Source organism: Polypterus senegalus, chromosome 9 (genome assembly GCF_016835505.1).
Source record: "Polypterus senegalus isolate Bchr_013 chromosome 9, ASM1683550v1, whole genome shotgun sequence".
NCBI classification, from domain to species: domain Eukaryota; kingdom Metazoa; phylum Chordata; class Cladistia; order Polypteriformes; family Polypteridae; genus Polypterus; species Polypterus senegalus.
Window position 1 is genome coordinate 23,449,082 of NC_053162.1, and position 8,110 is coordinate 23,457,191.

The window sequence follows — 8,110 nt, forward strand, 5'->3', positions numbered from 1 at the left end:
ATGGTGTCATGATTGGTAACGTTGCTGCCTTATAGCACTTGGACTCTGATTTGAGTTCAGTTTGGAGTGTTTTCTTTTGAAAGCTTGCATAATCATACAGAGTCCTTGTTCATTTCTTTAATGGAATCCAATTAACTCCTGTGACTTTTCCAGGACATTCTTACTTGTCCCTTTTTCTGGCAGCCAATATCATGCTGCCTGAAGGAGGAGGTACTATACAAAGAGATAATCGGTACATTGACTTCAGTAACAGTCTTTACCCCTTTTTTCCATTCTGTTGTGGTATGAAAAACACAAGACATCAGAGCTTCTCTTCTTTTTGTGAAGTCCAAAACACCGACGTTTCTTATTCATCATTGCTGTACTCTATGCATTGCACATCCAGATGAGCATTCATTGGTTGTCCTCTCTCAAGCACACACAGCCCACCCATACAACTAATGACAAAATGAATCCAATATCAGACTGAGATTTGTGGGAGCACAACATTCGTTGACTGATCTGACTTGCTTATATTATGCAGTACTAGTCAAAGCACATTCGGAGCCCAAGGCAGGGCTGATGGATGTTGGCCTTCGTTTTTCATAATGGGTAGTCAATATATTAAACTTCGATGATTTGTTGGAGATGTGTTCCCCCTTCAGTGTCTGGAGTGTGCATCCCTTCAATAGCACAAATATATGCGGTATATGCACATAATCTACATTGCTAATTATGTAGTAAGATTGGTCTCTACGAAACACTGCCAAGAAGGTCTTCATAGTGGCAGTGTTTTTGGTCAAATTTTACCTTCTCATGCTATACATACTGTAGCTAGTGTGACAATCCCATGCAGCTTTAAATTTTTTCTGGACATAAATATTTCTTTGCATTTTGTGCAAATTAAATCTACGTTTTTCACATGAGAGACTCTTTTGGTGAACTTGGTTCATCTTATTTGGAAATCTTTTTTGGAATGTAGAAATTCTATCATGTATAAATGTGATAACATTTCATTTATAATGCATGCCGCCATTTTGTTATCCAGTTGCTAACTCGCAACCAGAGGATGACCAAGTATGTGAAGATATTTAAACACACACCACTACTGCTAACACCTAGTCATCTTTGCAGTTATTCCAAGTACAGAAATGAATGTTTCAGTTTCAGTCATTCTCAAAAGTTATAATACATACACATGCTACAGTTTAGTCATTGGAATTTGTGCATCATCCTTAGCATCTTGGTTCCAAAGTGAATGTGTCCATGAGTCTGGCTTTTAAAATGTTGTTGTCAATGATGTAATCTGATGACACGCCCCTAGCAACCGGACAATCAAATTGTAACTATAAAAAAAACTAAAAGGTCATCACAGTAAAAAACCTAAAACAATAGTCATATTTTTATATTCTGAAAAAGGTTTCTAAATAGAAAACACAGATAAATAGATAACATATATTTAACTCTCAGAAAAAACAACCAAAAATGTAATACACCACAAGATTATGGCACTATATGTAAGGAAGCAAGAGAAGTTACAATTTTACTATAAATACTCCGCCTCTATGAATAAAGGCCTCTGACAGTGCTTCGTAGACAGCAATCTCGCTACATAGATAGATAAATAGATCAAAGCTATATAATAAATAGATAGAACTTTATTTGTCCCCAGAGAGAAATTTGGCTTTTTTTAGACACTCATTAAATAAATAATTAACAATGTAAGATCCTTGCAAATCTTATGGCTAAAAGAATGGAAAAGGGCTTATTTTTATAATATCATAAAATGAAACTGGATTTGTTAAAGGCAGTCATCCATCACCAAGCCTTTGAAACTGTCCAAATTTGTGGATATCTTTTTGTGACTTTAAGTTTTGCTTTTTCCTTTGATTTGATCAATTATGTCATTCATTTCCTTGTTTCCAACTATGTTTTATTGCCTGATCCTTCTAACCCTTACTCTGCTAGCCGTGCCAGTGGCAGAACATCAAGCATTACAGAAGCTAACTTAACTGCCAACTTCTTAAACGATTTCGTCGGACAGCCATGGTTGTATAGCCATGTCGTTTCACTTTGTAAATAATCTGCTGCATCTTGGACTTTGACTAATCTTAATGCTTTCCTCCATGAGCACTGTGTTAACTTAAGCCAATTCTGTTTTATCAAAGTTGTTGACAAGAGAGTTATTATATTTCTTAATTATGTTAATTTCTTTATGTTCATGAAGTAGTTCTAAATGTCCTTTTTGTGTATTTATTGAGGTACATTTTTATTAGCTTTTCCTCCTTGCTCATATAAAGAATTTTGTAATTTTCATTATTTGCTATATTTCTCTTGTGGCTAAACAATTAGGTTCTCTTTGAAATGACAGCCTGTTTTGTGATGCATATAACTGACTTGTTTTTGATCAGTCTTAGTAATCTTAGTAATTATTTCCGATGCATCTCTAGTTTGCAATTTATTTTATCTGTAACATATCAAATGATTTGTCCCCTCAAATACTCTGAAAATATTTCCCATAATGTTCCCGCAGATATAAAATTTTTACCTGCTGATATTAATTGGTTTAGTTGCCAATGGCAAGTTGTATTAGCGGAGCATAATAATTTGAGTTCCAGAATAAGATTAGCATGGCTAATGATAACAACATCAACATAAGTGTCATTTTCATTATCTATATAATGTCTTCAGAGTGGGAACATTTTCTGTTTATTATTTCGTCACCAGTTTTTGTTGAACACTTGACAAATGAGCCCCAGTTATTTGTTTCTGATGAGAGAATGTAAAACGTCTTTACTTCTGGGATCAACACTGTTATATGAAAGAATAAGGACCCAAACTGTGTTGCATTTTTAAAAAGGAAAATTAAGATTACAACATCTGCAACTGAAACAAACAGCACTTACAACTAATTGTAAATGATAATAATCACAGTTTGCAGTCTGCAATTAAATCAGCAGAATGCCTAAATACTTTAATAAATGGCTTGTACAATAAGTCAAATATCACAATTAAATTAAAATTATTGAACCAAATGTGAATGAAATATTATTTACATTTGCGTTACATAAATGGGTTCCTCTGTATATATAGTAAAAGCACAGTTTGGCCCATGTTCAGATATAATGGTTATTTATAATAGACAGCTGCTGTTTACTTACTTTAAAATTAAATTAATCTATACAGACATTATTTCACTGACAAAGCTTTGAATGTAGGGTTGCTTACCTCCTCATGAGGCAGAATGAGTAAAGACTCAATAATTGCAATAATTGCACCATGAAAAGGCATATTTTTGAATTCAATGAATGAAGTAATGAAAATGAGTTGAGGTGTAACACTTCAATCAACCTGGTACTAAAAAACATTTAGCTATCCAATTAAATGAAAGAGATGCCCTCTGCAAACCAAGCACAATATTAAAAACTGTTCATTGAAATCCACACAGAATTTGTCAGGTAAACATCTTTATTTAATACATAGCATTTGTGTACTAAGCTGGACATTGTGTTTTTTCATTTCTACAGTCTGAAATATATTTTTCAAAATGAATTTTCTTTTGTTTCAATGCTTTTCGTATCTATTTTGGTACTTAATTTTCATGAGCGGGCTATGTAGTTCATTTAAGAGATTTATGCTGCGTTTCATTGGACCTGGAAGTTGTAATTTCAAAGTTGCTAGTCTAATTTTTCAACTGGAACATCTCTGCAACTCGAATTTCCTACTTGAAAACTTCGGCCTGGTCTGTCAAACTTCAGATTATGTTGTCAATCCAAAATAGAGACAAACACCGCAAACTTTAGTGAAAGATGCAGAATTATACTGTTTATTAGCTCTTCTATCGATTTGTGTTCCGTTAAATAATTTATATTATTATTTATTATTATTATTATTATATTATTATTATTTATACTTTTCCCATCGTCAACACCCCAGAATGACAAAGCAAACACAGGATTTTAGATATTTTTGCAAATGTTTTTAATTATACAAAAAATGAACTATCCCATTGGCAGACGTTTTCTGACGCTTTACTCAGAACTTAGTTGAAGCACCCTTGGCAGCAGTTCCAGCCCTGAGTCTTCTTAGATATGCTGCAACGAGCTTCACATACCTGGATTTGGGAAATTTCTGCCATTCTCTACAGATCCTCTCAAGCTTTGTCAGGTTGCATGGATAGCATCAGTTGGTAGATATTGTCAGGTCTATCCAGAGATGTTCGATTGGGTTCATGTCTGGAGTCTCACTTGGCTAATTAAGAACTTTCACAGAGTTGACCCTAAGCCACTCTAAGGTGTCTTTGCTTTGTGCTGAGGGGTCATTGTCCTGTTGAAAGGTAAGCTTTCAGCACAGTCTGAGGTTCTGAATGCTCTGGAGCAGGTTTTCATTAAGGATATCCCTGTATTTAGCTTTGTTTAGCTTTCACTCAACTCTGACTAGTCTCCCAGTCTCTGCTACTGAAAAGCAAACCCACAACATGATGCTGCCACCACCATGCTTCACCATGGTTTCCTCCAGATGCAATACTTAAAATTGAGGCCAACTAGTTCAATCTTCCTTTCAGAAGACAAGAGAATTGTACGTCTCACAGTCTGAGTTTAACTATCTTTTTGAAAACTCCAAGGTGGGCTCGTCTGGCACTCTGCCATAAAACCAAGATTTGTGGAGTACTGCAGTCATTTTTTTCCCATCTCCAAATAGTTTCTCTGAAGGTCAGCCATAGTGGTCACACCTCTCACTGATGTCCTTTCCCTCAGTTTCTCAGTTTTGATGGACAGCAAGCTCTAGACAATTAAATAATTATTGGAAGCCGCCATTGTGATCTTGGAAACCATCAATGCTGCAGAAATGTTTTGTGGCCTTCTGCAGATCTAGGGCCTCATACATAACTGAATGCGTAGAATTCACACTCTAACATGGCATAAGGACAAAAGCGGAAATGTGCTTACGCATAAAAAAATTCTGATGCATAAATCTGTGTGAATGCCAACTTCCATGTTCTTCCACTACATAACTCCCAGTCAGCGTGAAAAGTAATGCACGTGCACGAGCCTGTTGTCCCGCCCCTTCTCCTCTCAGAATTACGCCTCTTTGAATATGCAAACCAATATAAATAGCCCTTAATTAAATTACTGTATACTAACCCAGAAGCTTCAGTTTGCATCAACATTTGCTCAGACTACTTTAAACTTGAACGTGGTACTAGACAAGGATGCCCCTTGTCACCGCTGCTGTTTGCAATTTCCGTTGAACCACTGGCAATACATTGTCGAAATACTGATCACATAAAAGGGATTAGCAGAGAAGGACTGGAACAGAAAATTTCATTACATGCAGATGATATGGTACTGTATATATCAGACCCAGAAAATTCTGTGCCTGCAGTCTTAACAGCACTCACAGAATTTCAAAAGATCTCTGGTCTCAGAATTAATCTGAATAAAAGTGTACTCTTTCCAGTGAATTCTCAAGCATATAATATTAGATTAGATACTCTACCTTTTATCATTGCAGAACAGTTTAAATACCTAGGGGTAAACATCACAAGTAAACATAAAGCTCTTTATCAGCAAAATTTCACCATCTACATGGAAAAAATCAAGCAAGACTTGCATAGATAGTCAACCCTTCATCTCACACTATGTGGAAGAATTAACACTGTTAAGATGAATATTCTTCCTACATTCCAATATACATTAATAAATCATTCTTTAAGCAATTAGATTCAGCAGTAACCTCATTTATTTGGAATTCAAAACATCCATGCATCCAAAGAGCGACCCTACAAAGACAAAAGGCAGAAGGCGGCATGGCTCTACCTAACTTCCAGTTTTATTACTGGGCAGCAAATATACAGGCGATAAGAACCTGGACACAAATAGAAGAACATATACAGGCTTGGTCCGCAATAGAAGTAAAATCCTGCAGTACTTCTTTGTATTCCTTGCTCTGTGCTCCAATACACACACATTATCGGCAATACACTAATAACCCAATTGTGCTCCACTCACTTAGAACTTGGAACCAATGTAGAAAGACGGAGAAGCCTCTATCTGTGGCACCTCTGCAAGAGAACCACCTTTTTCAACCTTCGCAAATATATGCAGTTTTTAATATCTGGAAAAAATTTGGAATTAACTTGCTTAGAGATCTTTATATAGACAACGTCTTTGCATCCTATGAACAATTACATTCCAAATTTAACATTCCAACTACACATTTCTTTCACTATCTTCAAATCAGGAACTTTGTTAAACAGAACCTTCCAGATTTTCCTCATCTTGCACCCACATCCATGCTGGAAAAAATATTGCTCAATCTCAAGGACTTAGACACCATCTCTACAATATATAAAATCATTTTACAATCTCTCCCTTTCAAAGATCCAAGAGGTCACTGGGAAAAAGATCTCTCAATTAATATATCAGAAAAGGAGTGGAAAGTAGCAATGCAGAGAATTCACTCGAGCTCCATATGCAAAGCATACAATTATACAACTCAAAATTATATATCGAGCACATCTGTCTCGACTAAAACTCTCCAAAATGTTTCCAGGGCATGATCCAACCTGCGAACGCTGCAAACTAGTTCCAGCCTCACTGGGTCACATGTTCTGGGCCTGCACCAAATTAACATCATTCTGGACAAAATTTTATTTACCTTTCAGACAGCCTTGGACTCACAATCCTCCTAACCCATTAACAGCTGTGTTTGGGGTTCTTCCAGAGGGTCTTAAAGTGGAGAAGGACAAACAAATTGTGATTGCATTCACTACACTTTTGGCACGCAGACTTATTCTGATAAACTGGAAGAACCCAAACTCTCCTCTTTTAAGTCAGTGGGAAACTGATGTGTTATACTATTTGAAATTGGAAAAAATCAAATACTCAGTTAGAGGATCCGTACAGACTTTTTTCAAAACATGGCAGGATCTAATCAGTAATATTTTAAAATAATCTCATAAAGCACAGAGAACTTATTAATTTAGGTATGTTTACAGGTCTTAAATTTCATGCCGTTTGGCTTGCTCTCTCTCTCAGGGGTGGGGATCGATTTGTTCTTAACTCAATTTTTCTTTTTGTAAAAACTTGATTGATTTGTATGGAATGCAATAAAATTAATAAAAAGGAAAAATAAATAAATAGCCCTTAAGCTCAGCGTTCTCTGAAAAGGCAATGGCAAAAGCACTGGGAGAAATACAAGAATTTCAATGAATACCAAGTGGAGGCAAGGAAAAACGTACTACTTGTTGGGTTAAAGAGTGGTATAAACAACAAAAGGAAGTTGATTGAGTGACATAGGGTGTCGGAGAAACTCGAAAGCTCAAGTTCACAAAGTCGTACAGTGCCTGAAATAAAAAAGAAGTTGTCAGATATCAAAGTCGCCGTGAAAAGGCGAGTCATAACTCACCGAGTGTCATATGAAAGCTTATTAGGGTACAGTGAAAAAAAATAGGCACACAGTGGGAAAAAAAACACGAAATATCAACTTTAATCTCTAAATTTCCACTTTAATCACATAGTTTATTTTGTCATTAAAGCAGAACATCATAAACTTACTAGTTTCTCAAATCCCATCGTAACTAAAGTAGCACATTAAATGCTTTGTTTTGTATTTGGTCTTCTATGTGCTCTATGTGTGTGAATCACTATGTGCTTAGATTATTAAACAATATATATTATTTAAATTAAGTTAAAGTTTTATTTTGCTGCATTTCATCTTAAAAATGATATCATCATCATATGTAAATATGCGCTTTATAAACTGGCTCAGGTTGTGCAATATTATAACTGTATCGCAAGTTTACAGTGAGGTAACTGTACATATAAGTACAAAGTGTTTCACAAGGAGCACTTGATAGGCTGATTGAGTGTACAGTAATCCCTCCTCGATCGCGGGGGTTGCGTTCCAGAACCCCCCGCGATAGACGAAAATCCGCGAAGTAGAAACCATATGTTTGTGTAGTTATTTTTATATATTTTAAGCCCTTATAAACTCTCCCACACTGTTAACATTATTAGAGCCCTCTAGACATGAAATAACACCCTTTAGTCAAAAGTTTAAACTGTGCTCCATGACAAGACTGAGATGACAGTTCTTTCTCACAATTAAAAGAATGCAAATAGATCTT